Consider the following 18,471-nt stretch of genomic DNA (forward strand, 5'->3'; position numbering starts at 1 on the left):
AGGGCGATCCAGACAGAATGTTACAACATACAGTATATTACAGGGTGATCCAGACAGAATGTTACAGTATATTACAGGGTGATCCAGACAGAATGTTAAAAAATATTACACGGTGATCCAGACAGAATGTTACAACATATTACAGGTTGATCCAGACAGAATGTTACAACATACAGTATATTACAGGGTGATCCAGACAGAATGTTACAACATACAGTATATTACAGGGTGATCCAGACAGAATGTTACAACATACAATATATTACAGGGTGATCCAGACAGAATGTTACAGTATATTACAGGGTGATTCAGACAGAATGTTACAACATATTACAGGGTGATCCAAACAGAATGTTACAACATACAGTATATTACAGGGTGATCCAGACAGAATGTTACAATATATTACAGGGCGATCCAGACAGAATGTTACAACATACAGTATATTACAGGGTGATCCAGACAGAATGTTACAGTATATTACAGGGTGATCCAGACAGAATGTTACAAAATATTACAGGGTGATCCAGACAGAATGTTACAACATATTACAGGGTGATCCAGACAGAATGTTACAGTATATTACAGGAAGATCCAGACAGAATGTTACAATATATTACAGGGTGATCCAGACAGAATGTTACAGTATATTACAGGGTGATCCAGACAGAATGTTACAACATACAATATATTACAGGGTGATGCAGACAGAATGTTACAGCATATTACAGGGTGATCCAGACAGAATGTTACAGTATATTACAGGGTGATGCAGACAGAATGTTACAGCATATTACAGGGTGATGCAGACAGAATGTTACAGTATATTACAGGGTGATACAGACAGAATGTTACAGTATATTACAGGGTTATCCAGACAGAATTTTACAACATACAATATATTACAGGGTGATGCAGACAGAATGTTACAGCATATTACAGGGTGATCCAGACAGAATGTTACAGTATATACAGGGTGAACCAGACAGAATTTTACAACATACAATATATTAAAGGGTGATGCAGACAGAATGTTACAACATATTACAGGGTGATCCAGACAGAATGTTACAGTATATTACAGGGTGATGCAGACAGAATGTTACAGCATATTACAGCGTGATGCAGACAGAATGTTACAGTATATTACAGGGTGATCCAGACAGAATGTTACAGTATATTACAGGGTTATCCAGACAGAATGTTACAACATACAATATATTACAGGGTGATGCAGACAGAATGTTACAGCATATTACAGGGTGATCCAGACAGAATGTTACAGTATATTACAGGGTGATCCAGACAGAATGTTACAACATACAATGTATTACAGGGTGATGCAGACAGAATGTTACAACATAATACAGGGTGATACAGACAGAATGTTACAACATATTACAGGGTGATCCAGACAGAATGTTACAGTATTATACAGGGTGATCCAGACAGAATGTTACAGTATATTACAGGGTGATCCAGACAGAATGTTACAGTATATTACAGGGTGATCCAGACAGAATGTTACAACATACAGTATGTTACAGGGTGATCCAGACAGAATGTTAAAACATACAACATATTACAGGGTGATCCAGACAGAACGTTACAGTATATTACAGGGTGATCCAGACAGAATGTTACAGTATATTACAGGGTGATCCAGACAGAATGTTACAACATACAGAATATTACAGGGTGATCCAGACAGAATGTTACAGTATATTACAGATTGATCCAGAAAGAATGTTACAGTATATTACAGGGTGATCCAGACAGAATGTTACAGTATATTACAGGGTGATCCAGACAGAATGTTACAACATACAGTATATTACAGGGTGATCCAGACAGAATGTTACAAAATACAGTATATTACAGGGTGATCCAGACAGAATGTTACAATATATTACAGCGTGATCCAGACAGAATGTTACAACATATTACATGGTGATCCAGACAGAATGTTACAGTATATTACAGGGTGATCCAGACAGAATGTTACAACATATTACAGGGTGATCCAGACAGAATGTTACAATATATTACAGGGTGATCCAGACAGAATGTTACAATATATTACAGGGAGATCCAGACAGAATGTTACAGCATATTATAGGGTGATCCAGACAGAATGTTACAATATATTACAGGGTGATCCAGACAGAATGTTACAACATACAGTATATTACAGGGTGATCCAGGCAGAAAGTTACAGCATATTACAGGGTGATCCAAACAGAATGTTACTATATATTACAGGGTGATCCAGACAGAATTTTACAACATACAGTATATTACAGGGTGATCCAGACAGAATGTTACAACATACAGTATGTTACAGGGTAATCCAGGCAGAATGTTACAACATACAGCATATTACAGGGTGATCCAGACAGAATGTTACAATATATAACAGGGTGATCCAGACAGAATGTTACAATATATTACAGGCTGATCCAGACAGAATGTTACAGTACATTACAAGGTGATCCAGACAGAATGTTACCATATATTACAGGGTGATCCAGACAGAATGTTACAACATACAGTATATTACAGGGTGATCCAGACAGAATGTTACAATATATTTCAGGCTGATCCAGACAGAATGTTACACTATATTACAAGGTGATCCAGACAGAATGTTACAGTATATTACAGGGTGATCCAGACAGAATGTTACAGTATATTACCGGGTGATCCAGACAGAATGTTACAGTATATTACAGGGTGATCCAGACAGATTGTTACAATATATTACAGGCTGATCCAGACAGAATGTTACAGTACATTACAAGGTGATCCAGACAGAATGTTACAATATATTACAGGGTGATCCAGACAGAATGTTACAACATACAGTATATTACAGGGTGATCCAGGCAGAATATTACAGTATATTACAGGGTGATCCAGACAGAATGTTACAATATATTACAGGGTGATCCAGACAGAATGTTACAACATATTACAGGGTGATCCAGACAGAATGTTACAATATATTACAGGGTGATCCAGACAGAACGTTACAACATACAGTATGTTACAGGGTGATCCAGGCAGAATGTTACAACATACAGCATATTACAGGGTGATCCAGACAGAATGTTACAGTATATTACAGGGTGATCCAGACAGAATGTTACAATATATTACAGGCTGATCCAGACAGAATGTCACAGTACATTACAAGGTGATCCAGACAGAATGTTACAATATATTACAGGGTGATCCAGACAGAAAGTTACAACATACAGTATATTACAGGGTGATCCAGACAGAATATTACAATATATTACAGGCTGATCCAGACAGAATGTTACACTATATTACAAGGTGATCCAGACAGAATGTTACAGTATATTACAGGGTGATCCAGACAGAATGTTACAATATATTACAGGGTGATCCAGACAGAATGTTACAGTATATTACAGGGTGATCCAGACAGAATGTTACAATATATTACAGGCTTATCCAGACAGAATATTCCAACATATTACAGGGTGATCCAGACACAATGTTACAATATATTACAGGGTGATCCAGACAGAATTTTACAACATACAGTATGTTACAGGGTGATCCAGACAGAATGTTACAACATACAGTATGTTACAGGGTGATCCAGGCAGAATGTTACAACATACAGCATATTACAGGGTGATCCAGACAGAATGTTACAGTATATTACAGGGTGATCCAGACAGAATGTTACAACATACAGTATATTACAGGGTGATACAGACAGAATGTTACAATATGTTACAGGGTGATCCAGACAGAATGTTACAACATACAGTATATTACAGGGTGATCCAGACAGAATGTTACAATATATTACAGGGTGATCCAGACAGAATGTTACAACATACAGTATATTACAGGGTGATCCAGGCAGAATGTTACAACATACAGCATATTACAGGGTGATCCAGACAGAATGTTACAATATATTACAGGGTGATCCAGACAGAATGTTACAACATACAGTATATTACAGGGTGATCCAGACAGAATGTTACAGTATATTACAGGGTGATCCAGACAGAATGTTACAATATATTACAGGGTGATCCAGACAGAATGTTACAACATATTACAGGGTGATCCAGACAGAATGTTACAGTATATTACAGGGTGATCCAGACAGAATGTTACAACATACAGAATATTACAGGGTGATCCAGACAGAATGTTACAACATACAGAATATTACAGGGTGATCCAGACAGAATGTTACAACATACAATATATTACAGGGTGATCCAGACAGAATGTTACAACATACAGTATATTACAGGGTGATCCAGACAGAATGTTACAGTATATTACAGGGTGATCCAGACAGAATGTTACAACATATTACAGGTTGATCCAGACAGAATGTTACAACATACAGTATATTACAGGGTGATCCAGACAGAATGTTACAACATACAGTATATTACAGGGTGATCCAGACAGAATGTTACAACATACAGTATATTACAGGGTGATCCAGACAGAATGTTACAACATACAGTATATTACAGGGTGATCCAGACAGAATGTTACAACATACAATATATTACAGGGTGATTCAGACAGAATGTTACAACATATAGTATATTACAGGGTGATCCAGACAGAATGTTACAATATATTACAGGGCGATCCAGACAGAATGTTACAACATACAGTATATTACAGGGTGATCCAGACAGAATGTTACAGTATATTACAGGGTGATCCAGACAGAATGTTAAAAAATATTACAGGGTGATCCAGACAGAATGTTACAACATATTACAGGTTGATCCAGACAGAATGTTACAACATACAGTATATTACAGGGTGATCCAGACAGAATGTTACAACATACAGTATATTACAGGGTGATCCAGACAGAATGTTACAACATACAATATATTACAGGGTGATCCAGACAGAATGTTACAGTATATTACAGGGTGATTCAGACAGAATGTTACAACATATTACAGGGTGATCCAAACAGAATGTTACAACATACAGTATATTACAGGGTGATCCAGACAGAATGTTACAATATATTACAGGGCGATCCAGACAGAATGTTACAACATACAGTATATTACAGGGTGATCCAGACAGAATGTTACAGTATATTACAGGGTGATTCAGACAGAATGTTACAACATATTACAGGGTGATCCAAACAGAATGTTACAACATACAGTATATTACAGGGTGATCCAGACAGAATGTTACAATATATTACAGGGCGATCCAGACAGAATGTTACAACATACAGTATATTACAGGGTGATCCAGACAGAATGTTACAGTATATTACAGGGTGATCCAGACAGAATGTTACAAAATATTACAGGGTGATCCAGACAGAATGTTACAACATATTACAGGGTGATCCAGACAGAATGTTACAGTATATTACAGGGTGATCCAGACAGAATGTTACAGTATATTACAGGGTGATCCAGACAGAATGTTACAATATATTACAGGGTGATCCAGACAGAATGTTACAACATACAGCATATTACAGGGTGATCCAGGCAGAAAGTTACAGCATATTACAGGGTGATCCAAACAGAATGTTACAATATATTACAGGGTGATCCAGACAGAATTTTACAGTATATTACATGGTTATTCAGACAGCATGTTACAACATACAGTATATTACAGGGTGATCCAGACAGAATGTTACAACATACAGCATATTACAGGGTGATCCAGGCAGAATGTTACAACATACAGCATATTACAGGGGGATCCAGACAGAATGTTACAGTATATTACAGGGTGATCCAGAAAGAATGTTACAATATATTACAGGCTGATCCAGACAGAATGTTACAATATATTACAGGGTGATCCAGACAGAATGTTACAGTATATTACAGGGTGATCCAGACAGAATGTTACAACATACAATATATTACAGGGTGATGCAGACAGAATGTTACAGCATATTACAGGGTGATCCAGACAGAATGTTACAGTATATTACAGGGTGATGCAGACAGAATGTTACAGCATATTACAGGGTGATGCAGACAGAATGTTACAACATACAGTATATTACAGGGTGATCCAGACAGAATGTTACAGTATATTACAGGGTGATCCAGACAGAATGTTACAAAATATTACAGGGTGATCCAGACAGAATGTTACAACATATTACAGGGTGATCCAGACAGAATGTTACAGTATATTACAGGGTGATCCAGACAGAATGTTACAGTATATTACAGGGTGATCCAGACAGAATGTTACAATATATTACAGGGTGATCCAGACAGAATGTTACAACATACAGCATATTACAGGGTGATCCAGGCAGAAAGTTACAGCATATTACAGGGTGATCCAAACAAAATGTTACAATATATTACAGGGTTATCCAGACAGAATTTTACAACATACAATATATTACAGGGTGATGCAGACAGAATGTTACAGCATATTACAGGGTGATCCAGACAGAATGTTACAGTATATACAGGGTGAACCAGACAGAATGTTACAACATACAATATATTACAGGGTGATGCAGACAGAATGTTACAACATATTACAGGGTGATCCAGACAGAATGTTACAGTATATTACAGGGTGATGCAGACAGAATGTTACAGCATATTACAGCGTGATGCAGACAGAATGTTACAGTATATTACAGGGTGATCCAGACAGAATGTTACAGTATATTACAGGGTTATCCAGACAGAATGTTACAACATACAATATATTACAGGGTGATGCAGACAGAATGTTACAGCATATTACAGGGTGATCCAGACAGAATGTTACAGTATATTACAGGGTGATCCAGACAGAATGTTACAACATACAATGTATTACAGGGTGATGCAGACAGAATGTTACAACATATTACAGGGTGATACAGACAGAATGTTACAACATATTACAGGGTGATCCAGACAGAATGTTACAGTATTATACAGGGTGATCCAGACAGAATGTTACAGTATATTACCGGGTGATCCAGACAGAATGTTACAGTATATTACAGGGTGATCCAGACAGAATGTTACAACATACAGTATGTTACAGGGTGATCCAGACAGAATGTTAAAACATACAACATATTACAGGGTGATCCAGACAGAACGTTACAGTATATTACAGGGTGATCCAGACAGAATGTTACAGTATATTACAGGGTGATCCAGACAGAATGTTACAACATACAGTATATTACAGGGTGATCCAGACAGAATGTTACAGTATATTACAGATTGATCCAGAAAGAATGTTACAGTATATTACAGGGTGATCCAGACAGAATGTTACAGTATATTACAGGGTGATCCAGACAGAATGTTACAACATACAGTATATTACAGGGTGATCCAGACAGAATGTTACAAAATACAGTATATTACAGGGTGATCCAGACAGAATGTTACAATATATTACAGGGTGATCCAGACAGAATGTTACAACATATTACATGGTGATCCAGACAGAATGTTACAGTATATTACAGGGTGATCCAGACAGAATGTTACAACATACAGAATATTACAGGGTGATCCAGACAGAATGTTACAACATACAGAATATTACAGGGTGATCCAGACAGAATGTTACAACATACAATATATTACAGGGTGATCCAGACAGAATGTTACAACATACAGTATATTACAGGGTGATCCAGACAGAATGTTACAGTATATTGCAGGGTGATCCAGACAGAATGTTACAACATATTACAGGGTGATCCAGACAGAATGTTACAATATATTACAGGGTGATCCAGACAGAATGTTACAGTATATTACAGGGTGATCCAGACAGAATGTTACAATATATTACAGGGTGATCCAGACAGAATGTTACAATATATTACAGGGTGATCCAGACAGAATGTTACAACATACAGCATATTACAGGGTGATCCAGGCAGAAAGTTACAGCATATTACAGGGTGATCCAAACAGAATGTTACAATATATTACAGGGTGATCCAGACAGAATTTTACAGTATATTACATGGTTATTCAGACAGCATGTTACAACATACAGTATATTACAGGGTGATCCAGACAGAATGTTACAACATACAGCATATTACAGGGTGATCCAGGCAGAATGTTACAACATACAGCATATTACAGGGGGATCCAGACAGAATGTTACAGTATATTACAGGGTGATCCAGACAGAATGTTACAATATATTACAGGCTGATCCAGACAGAATGTTACAGTACATTACAAGGTGATCCAGACAGAATGTTACCATATATTACAGGGTGATCCAGACAGAATGTTACAACATACAGTATATTACAGGGTGATCCAGACAGAATGTTACAATATATTACAGGCTGATCCAGACAGAATGTTACACTATATTACAAGGTGATCCAGACAGAATGTTACAGTATATTACAGGGTGATCCAGACAGAATGTTACAATATATTACAGGGTGATCCAGACAGAATGTTACAGTATATTACAGGGTGATCCAGACAGAATGTTACAATATATTACAGGGTGATCCAGACAGAATGTTACAGCATATTACAGGGTGATCCAGACAGAATGTTACAATATATTACAGGCTGATCCAGACAGAATGTTACAGTACATTACAAGGTGATCCAGACAGAATGTTAAATATATTACAGGGTGATCCAGACAGAGAGTTACAACATACAGTATATTACAGGGTGATCCAGACAGAATATTACAATATATTACAGGCTGATCCAGACAGAATGTTACACTATATTACAAGGTGATCCAGAAAGAATGTTACAGTATATTACAGGGTGATCCAGACAGAATGTTACAATATATTACAGGGTGATCCAGACAGAATGTTACAGTATATTACAGGGTGATCCAGACAGAATGTTACAATATATTACAGGCTTATCCAGACAGAATGTTACAACATATTACAGGGTGATCCAGACAGAATGTTACAGTATATTACAGGGTGATCCAGACAGAATGTTACAATATATTACAGGGTGATCCAGACAGAATGTTACAACATACAGTATATTACAGGGTGATCCAGGCAGAATATTACAGTATATTACAGGGTGATCCAGACAGAATGTTACAGTATATTACAGGGTGATCCAGACAGAATGTTACAATATATTACAGGGTGATCCAGACAGAATGTTACAACATACAGTATATTACAGGGTGATCCAGGCAGAATGTTACAACATACAGAATATTACAGGGTGATCCAGACAGAATGTTACAACATACAACATATTACAGGGTGATCCAGACAGAATGTTACAGTATATTACAGGGTGATCCAGACAGAATGTTACAATATATTACAGGCTGATCCAGACAGAATGTTACAGTACATTACAAGGTGATCCAGACAGAATGTTACAATATATTACAGGGTGATCCAGACAGAAAGTTACAACATACAGTATATTACAGGGTGATCCAGACAGAATATTACAATATATTACAGGCTGATCCAGACAGAATGTTACACTATATTACAAGGTGATCCAGACAGAATGTTACAGTATATTACAGGGTGATTCAGACAGAATGTTACAATATATTACAGGGTGATCCAGACAGAATGTTACAGTATATTACAGGGTGATCCAGACAGAATGTTACAATATATTACAGGCTTATCCAGACAGAATGTTACAACATATTACAGGGTGATCCAGACACAATGTTACAATATATTACAGGGTGATCCAGACAGAATTTTACAGTATATTACATGGTGATCCAGACAGAATGTTACAACATACAGTATATTACAGGGTGATCCAGACAGAATGTTACAACATACAGTATGTTACAGGGTGATCCAGACAGAATGTTACAGTATATTACAGGGTGATCCAGACAGAATGTTACAATATATTACAGGGTGATTCAGACAGAATGTTACAGCATATTACAGGGTGATCCAGACAGAATGTTACAATATATTACAGGGTGATCCAGACAGAATGTTACAACATACAGTATATTACAGGGTGATCCAGGCAGAAAGTTACAGCATATTACAGGGTGATCCAAACAGAATGTTACAATATATTACAGGGTGATCCAGACAGAATTTTACAGTATATTACATGGTTATTCAGACAGCATGTTACAACATACAGTATATTACAGGGTGATCCAGACAGAATGTTACAACATACAGCATATTACAGGGTGATCCAGGCAGAATGTTACAACATACAGCATATTACAGGGGGATCCAGACAGAATGTTACAGTATATTACAGGGTGATCCAGACAGAATGTTACAATATATTACAGGCTGATCCAGACAGAATGTTACAGTACATTACAAGGTGATCCAGACAGAATGTTACCATATATTACAGGGTGATCCAGACAGAATGTTACAACATACAGTATATTACAGGGTGATCCAGACAGAATGTTACAATATATTACAGGCTGATCCAGACAGAATGTTACACTATATTACAAGGTGATCCAGACAGAATGTTACAGTATATTACAGGGTGATCCAGACAGAATGTTACAATATATTACAGGGTGATCCAGACAGAATGTTACAGTATATTACAGGGTGATCCAGACAGAATGTTACAATATATTACAGGGTGATCCAGACAGAATGTTACAGCATATTACAGGGTGATCCAGACAGAATGTTACAATATATTACAGGCTGATCCAGACAGAATGTTACAGTACATTACAAGGTGATCCAGACAGAATGTTAAATATATTACAGGGTGATCCAGACAGAGAGTTACAACATACAGTATATTACAGGGTGATCCAGACAGAATATTACAATATATTACAGGCTGATCCAGACAGAATGTTACACTATATTACAAGGTGATCCAGAAAGAATGTTACAGTATATTACAGGGTGATCCAGACAGAATGTTACAATATATTACAGGGTGATCCAGACAGAATGTTACAGTATATTACAGGGTGATCCAGACAGAATGTTACAATATATTACAGGCTTATCCAGACAGAATGTTACAACATATTACAGGGTGATCCAGACAGAATGTTACAGTATATTACAGGGTGATCCAGACAGAATGTTACAATATATTACAGGGTGATCCAGACAGAATGTTACAACATACAGTATATTACAGGGTGATCCAGGCAGAATATTACAGTATATTACAGGGTGATCCAGACAGAATGTTACAGTATATTACAGGGTGATCCAGACAGAATGTTACAATATATTACAGGGTGATCCAGACAGAATGTTACAACATACAGTATATTACAGGGTGATCCAGGCAGAATGTTACAACATACAGAATATTACAGGGTGATCCAGACAGAATGTTACAACATACAACATATTACAGGGTGATCCAGACAGAATGTTACAGTATATTACAGGGTGATCCAGACAGAATGTTACAATATATTACAGGCTGATCCAGACAGAATGTTACAGTACATTACAAGGTGATCCAGACAGAATGTTACAATATATTACAGGGTGATCCAGACAGAAAGTTACAACATACAGTATATTACAGGGTGATCCAGACAGAATATTACAATATATTACAGGCTGATCCAGACAGAATGTTACACTATATTACAAGGTGATCCAGACAGAATGTTACAGTATATTACAGGGTGATTCAGACAGAATGTTACAATATATTACAGGGTGATCCAGACAGAATGTTACAGTATATTACAGGGTGATCCAGACAGAATGTTACAATATATTACAGGCTTATCCAGACAGAATGTTACAACATATTACAGGGTGATCCAGACACAATGTTACAATATATTACAGGGTGATCCAGACAGAATTTTACAGTATATTACATGGTGATCCAGACAGAATGTTACAACATACAGTATATTACAGGGTGATCCAGACAGAATGTTACAACATACAGTATGTTACAGGGTGATCCAGACAGAATGTTACAGTATATTACAGGGTGATCCAGACAGAATGTTACAATATATTACAGGGTGATTCAGACAGAATGTTACAGCATATTACAGGGTGATCCAGACAGAATGTTACAATATATTACAGGGTGATCCAGACAGAATGTTACAACATACAGTATATTACAGGGTGATCCAGGCAGAAAGTTACAGCATATTACAGGGTGATCCAAACAGAATGTTACAATATATTACAGGGTGATCCAGACAGAATTTTACAGTATATTACATGGTTATTCAGACAGCATGTTACAACATACAGTATATTACAGGGTGATCCAGACAGAATGTTACAACATACAGCATATTACAGGGTGATCCAGGCAGAATGTTACAACATACAGCATATTACAGGGGGATCCAGACAGAATGTTACAGTATATTACAGGGTGATCCAGACAGAATGTTACAATATATTACAGGCTGATCCAGACAGAATGTTACAGTACATTACAAGGTGATCCAGACAGAATGTTACCATATATTACAGGGTGATCCAGACAGAATGTTACAACATACAGTATATTACAGGGTGATCCAGACAGAATGTTACAATATATTACAGGCTGATCCAGACAGAATGTTACACTATATTACAAGGTGATCCAGACAGAATGTTACAGTATATTACAGGGTGATCCAGACAGAATGTTACAATATATTACAGGGTGATCCAGACAGAACGTTACAGTATATTACAGGGTGATCCAGACAGTGTCACGATCGTGTGGTGGATTGACGGACCAAAACGCAGCTTTAGGAAAATAAGCCATCTCCTTTTATTGGTGAAGAAGGCAAACCGAAAACAAACACTCTTACAAAACTAACAAAACAAGAAAACGATCGTGAAGCTAAATAACGATGTGCACATACAACAGGCTACAAACGTTCTGACATAGACAATTACCCACAACCAATGAGAGCCTATGGCTACCCTAAATAAGGCTCCCAATCAGAGACAACCGAAATCAGCTGTCTCTAATTGGGAACTCATTCAGGTAACCATAGACTCTCCTAGACAACTAAACATACATAGACAACACTAGAAACATGTACTCCACACAAACCCATATACTATACACAACCCCTTTACCATAAACAACACCCAAAACCAACAAAACATAAACATTCCCCATGTCACACCCTGACCTAACTAAAATAATAAAGAAAACAAAGAATACTAAGGCCAGGGCGTGACATAACCCCCCCCTTGAGGCGCGAACTCCGGGCGCACCATACACAGTCTAGGGGAGGGTCTGGGTGGGCTTCCCTCTACGGTGGCGGCTCCGGCTCTGGTCGTGATCCCCACTTCACCACAGTCCCTAACCACCTCCTTAGCTTCTTCAAAATGACCCCTCTCCACATTAACCCCATTGCATTAAGGGGCAGTTCTGGACTAAGGGGCAGCTCCGGACTAAGTGGCAGTACCAGGGTAAGGGGCAGTACCAGGGTAAGGGGCAGTACCAGGGTCAGGGGCAGTACCAGGGTAAGGGGCAGCACCAGGATAAGGGGCAGCACCAGGATAAGGGGCAGCTCCGGACTGAAGAATGGCAGCTCCGGACTGAGGGACTGCAGCTCCGGACTGAGGGACTGCAGCTCCGGACTGAGGGATGGCCCATGGCTGGCTGACGGATCTGGCTGCTCATGGCTAGCTGACGGATCTGGCTGCTCATGGCTAGCTGACGGATCTGGCTGCTCATGGCTAGCTGACGGATCTGGCTGCTCATGGCTAGCTGACGGATCTGGCTGCTCATGGCTAGCTGACGGATCTGGCTGCTCATGGCTGGCTGACGGATCTGGCTGCTCATGGCTAGCTGACGGATCTGGCTGCTCATGGCTGGCTGACTGATCTGGCTGCTCCTGTCTGGTTGGCGGCTCTGGCAGATCCTGTCTGGTTGGCGGCTCTGGCAGATCCTGTCTGGTTGGCGGCTCTGGCAGATCCTGTCTGACGGACGGCTCTAGCGGCTCCTGTCTGGCTGGCGGCTCTAGCGGCTCCTGTCTGGCGGACGGCTCAGTGGGCTCATGGCAGACGGGCGGCTTTGCAGGCTCATGGCAGACGGGCGGCTTTGCAGGCTCATTGCAGACGAATGGCTCAGATGGCGCTGGGGAGACGGATGGCTCAGATGGCGCTGGGGAGACGGATGGCTCAGATGGCGCTGGGGAGACGAGCAGTTCAGTCATCGCTGTGCAGACGGCAGACTCCTGCCGGCTGAGGCGCACTGTAGGCCTGGTGCGTGGTGCCGGGACTGGTGGCACCGGGCTGGGGACACGCATCTCAGGGCTAGTGCGGGGAGCAGCAACAGGATGCACAGGACTCTGGAGACACACAAGAGGCTTAGTGCGTGGTGCCGGAATTGGTGATACCGGGCTGGAGACACGCACAATAGGACGAGTGCGTGGAGGAGGAACAGGGCTCTGGAGACACACTGGAAGCCTGTTACGTGGTGTAGGCACTGGTGGCACTGAACTGGGGCGGGGAGGTGGCGCCGGAAATACCGGACCGTGCAGGCGTATTGGCTCCCTTGAGCATTGAGCCTGACCAACCTTACCTGGTTGAATGCTCCCCGTTGCCCGACCAGTGCGGGGAGGTGGAATAACCCGCACCGGGCTATGTAGGCGAACCGGGGACACCATGCGTAAGGCTGGTGCCATGTAAACCGGCCCGAGGAGACGCACTGGTGGCCAGATATGTAGGGCCGGCTTCATGACATCCGGCTCAATACTCAATCTAGCCCTGCCAGTGCGGGGAGGTGGAATAACCCGCACCGGGCTATGCACACGTACAGGAGACACCGTGCGCTCTACTGCGTAACACGGTGTCTGCCCGTACTCTCGCTCTCCACGGTAATTACAGGGAGTAGGCGCAGGTTTCCTACCTGACTTCGCCACTCTCCCTTTAAGCCCCCCCCAAAGAAATTTTTGGGGTTTTCCCACAGGCTTCCTACCGCTTCGTCGTGCTGCCTCCATTCGCCGGTATCCCTCCTCGCACTGCGCCAGAGAATCCCAGGCGGGCTCCGGCACTCTCCCTGGGTTGATCGCCCACCTGTCGATCTCCTCCCACGTAGTGTAACCCAGATCCTTTGTAGGTTCCTTTTCCTGCCTCCGAGCTAGCTCCTCATATCGCCGCCTCTCTGCTTTCGCTGCCTCCAGCTCAGCTTTGGGGCGGTTATATTCTCCTGGTACCTCCCGGTCTAAAATTTCCTCCCATGTCCATAAATCCTTGTATTGCTCCTGTTGCCGCTGGTCATGCCGCTTGGTCCTATGGTGGGTAATTCTGTCACGATCGTGTGGTGGATTGACGGACCAAAACGCAGCTTTAGGAAAATAAGCCATCTCCTTTTATTGGTGAAGAAGGCAAACCGAAAACAAAACACTCTTACAAAACTAACAAAACAAGAAAACGATCGTGAAGCTAAATAACGATGTGCACATACAACAGGCTACAAACGTTCTGACATAGACAATTACCCACAACCAATGAGAGCCTATGGCTACCCTAAATAAGGCTCCCAATCAGAGACAACCGAAATCAGCTGTCTCTAATTGGGAACTCATTCAGGTAACCATAGACTCTCCTAGACAACTAAACATACATAGACAACACTAGAAACATGTACTCCACACAAACCCATATACTATACACAACCCCTTTACCATAAACAACACCCAAAACCAACAAAACATAAACATTCCCCATGTCACACCCTGACCTAACTAAAATAATAAAGAAAACAAAGAATACTAAGGCCAGGGCGTGACAGACAGAATGTTACAATATATTACAGGGTGATCCAGACAGAATGTTACAGCATATTACAGGGTAATCCAGACAGAATGTTACAATATATTACAGGCTGATCCAGACAGAATGTTACAGTACATTACAAGGTGATCCAGACAGAATGTTAAATATATTACAGGGTGATCCAGACAGAGAGTTACAACATACAGTATATTACAGGTTGATCCAGACAGAATATTACAATATATTACAGGCTGATCCAGACAGAATGTTACACTATATTACAAGGTGATCCAGACAGAATGTTACAGTATATTACAGGGTGATCCAGACAGAATGTTACAGTATATTACAGGGTGATCCAGACAGAATGTTACAATATATTACAGGCTTATCCAGACAGAATGTTACAACATATTACAGGGTGATCCAGACAGAATGTTACAGTATATTACAGGGTGATCCAGACAGAATGTTACAATATATTACAGGGTGATCCAGACAGAATGTTACAACATACAGTATATTACAGGGTGATCCAGGCAGAATATTACAGTATATTACAGGGTGATCCAGACAGAATGTTACAGTATATTACAGGGTGATCCAGACAGAATGTTACAATATATTACAGGGTGATCCAGACAGAATGTTACAACATACAGTATATTACAGGGTGATCCAGGCAGAATGTTACAACATACAGAATATTACAGGGTGAATCAGACAGAATGTTACAACATACAGCATATTACAGGGTGATCCAGACAGAATGTTACAGTATATTACAGGGTGATCCAGACAGAATGTTACAATATATTACAGGCTGATCCAGACAGAATGTTACAGTACATTACAAGGTGATCCAGACAGAATGTTACAATATATTACAGGGTGATCCAGACAGAAAGTTACAACATACAGTATATTACAGGGTGATCCAGACAGAATATTACAATATATTACAGGCCTATCCAGACAGAATGTTACACTATATTACAAGGTGATCCAGACAGAATGTGACAGTATATTACAGGGTGATCCAGACAGAATGTTACAATATGTTACAGGGTGATCCAGACAGAATGTTACAGTATATTACAGGGTGATCCAGACAGAATGTTACAATATATTACAGGCTTATCCAGACAGAATGTTACAACATATTACAGGGTGATCCAGACACAATGTTACAATATATTACAGGGTGATCCAGACAGAATTTTACAGTATATTACATGGTGATCCAGACAGAATGTTACAACATACAGTATATTACAGGGTGATCCAGACAGAATGTTACAACATACAGTATGTTACAGGGTGATCCAGGCAGAATGTTACAACATACAGCATATTACAGGGTGATCCAGACAGAATGTTACAATATATTACAGGGTGATCCAGACAGAATGTTACAACATACAGTATATTACAGGGTGATACAGACAGAATGTTACAATATGTTACAGGGTGATCCAGACAGAATGTTACAACATACAGTATATTACAGGGTGATCCAGACAGAATGTTACAATATATTACAGGGTGATCCAGACAGAATGTTACAACATACAGTATATTACAGGGTGATCCAGGACGAATGTTACAACATACAGCATATTACAGGGTGATCCAGACAGAATGTTACAATATATTACAGGGTGATCCAGACAGAATGTTACAACATACAGTATATTACAGGGTGATCCAGACAGAATGTTACAGTATATTACAGGGTGATCCAGACAGAATGTTACAATATATTACAGGGTGATCCAGACAGAATGTTACAACATATTACAGGGTGATCCAGACAGAATGTTACAGTATATTACAGGGTGATCCAGACAGAATGTTACAACATACAGTATATTACAGGGTGATCCAGACAGAATGTTACAACATACAGAATATTACAGGGTGATCCAGACAGAATGTTACAACATACAGTATATTACAGGGTGATCCAGACAGAATGTTACAACATACAGTATATTACAGGGTGATCCAGACAGAATGTTACAATATATTACAGGGCGATCCAGACAGAATGTTACAACATACAGTATATTACAGGGTGATCCAGACAGAATGTTACAGTATATTACAGGGTGATCCAGACAGAATGTTACAAAATATTACAGGGTGATCCAGACAGAATGTTACAACATATTACAGGGTGATCCAGACAGAATGTTACAGTATATTACAGGAAGATCCAGACAGAATGTTACAATATATTACAGGGTGATCCAGACAGAATGTTACAGTATATTACAGGGTGATCCAGACAGAATGTTACAACATACAATATATTGCAGGGTGATGCAGACAGAATGTTACAGCATATTACAGGGTGATCCATACAGAATGTTACAGTATATTACAGGGTGATGCAGACAGAATGTTACAGCATATTACAGGGTGATGCAGACAGAATGTTACAGTATTTTACAGGGTGATACAGACAGAATGTTACAGTATATTACAGGGTTATCCAGACAGAATGTTACAACATACAATATATTACAGGGTGATGCAGACAGAATGTTACAGCATATTACAGGGTGATCCAGACAGAATGTTACAGTATATTACAGGGTGATGCAGACAGAATGTTACAGCATATTACAGCGTGATGCAGACAGAATGTTACAGTATATTACAGGGTGATCCAGACAGAATGTTACAGTATATTACAGGGTTATCCAGACAGAATGTTACAACATACAATATATTACAGGGTG

This window comes from Salvelinus fontinalis, chromosome 27 (assembly GCF_029448725.1).
Source record: "Salvelinus fontinalis isolate EN_2023a chromosome 27, ASM2944872v1, whole genome shotgun sequence".
Taxonomy (NCBI): domain Eukaryota; kingdom Metazoa; phylum Chordata; class Actinopteri; order Salmoniformes; family Salmonidae; genus Salvelinus; species Salvelinus fontinalis.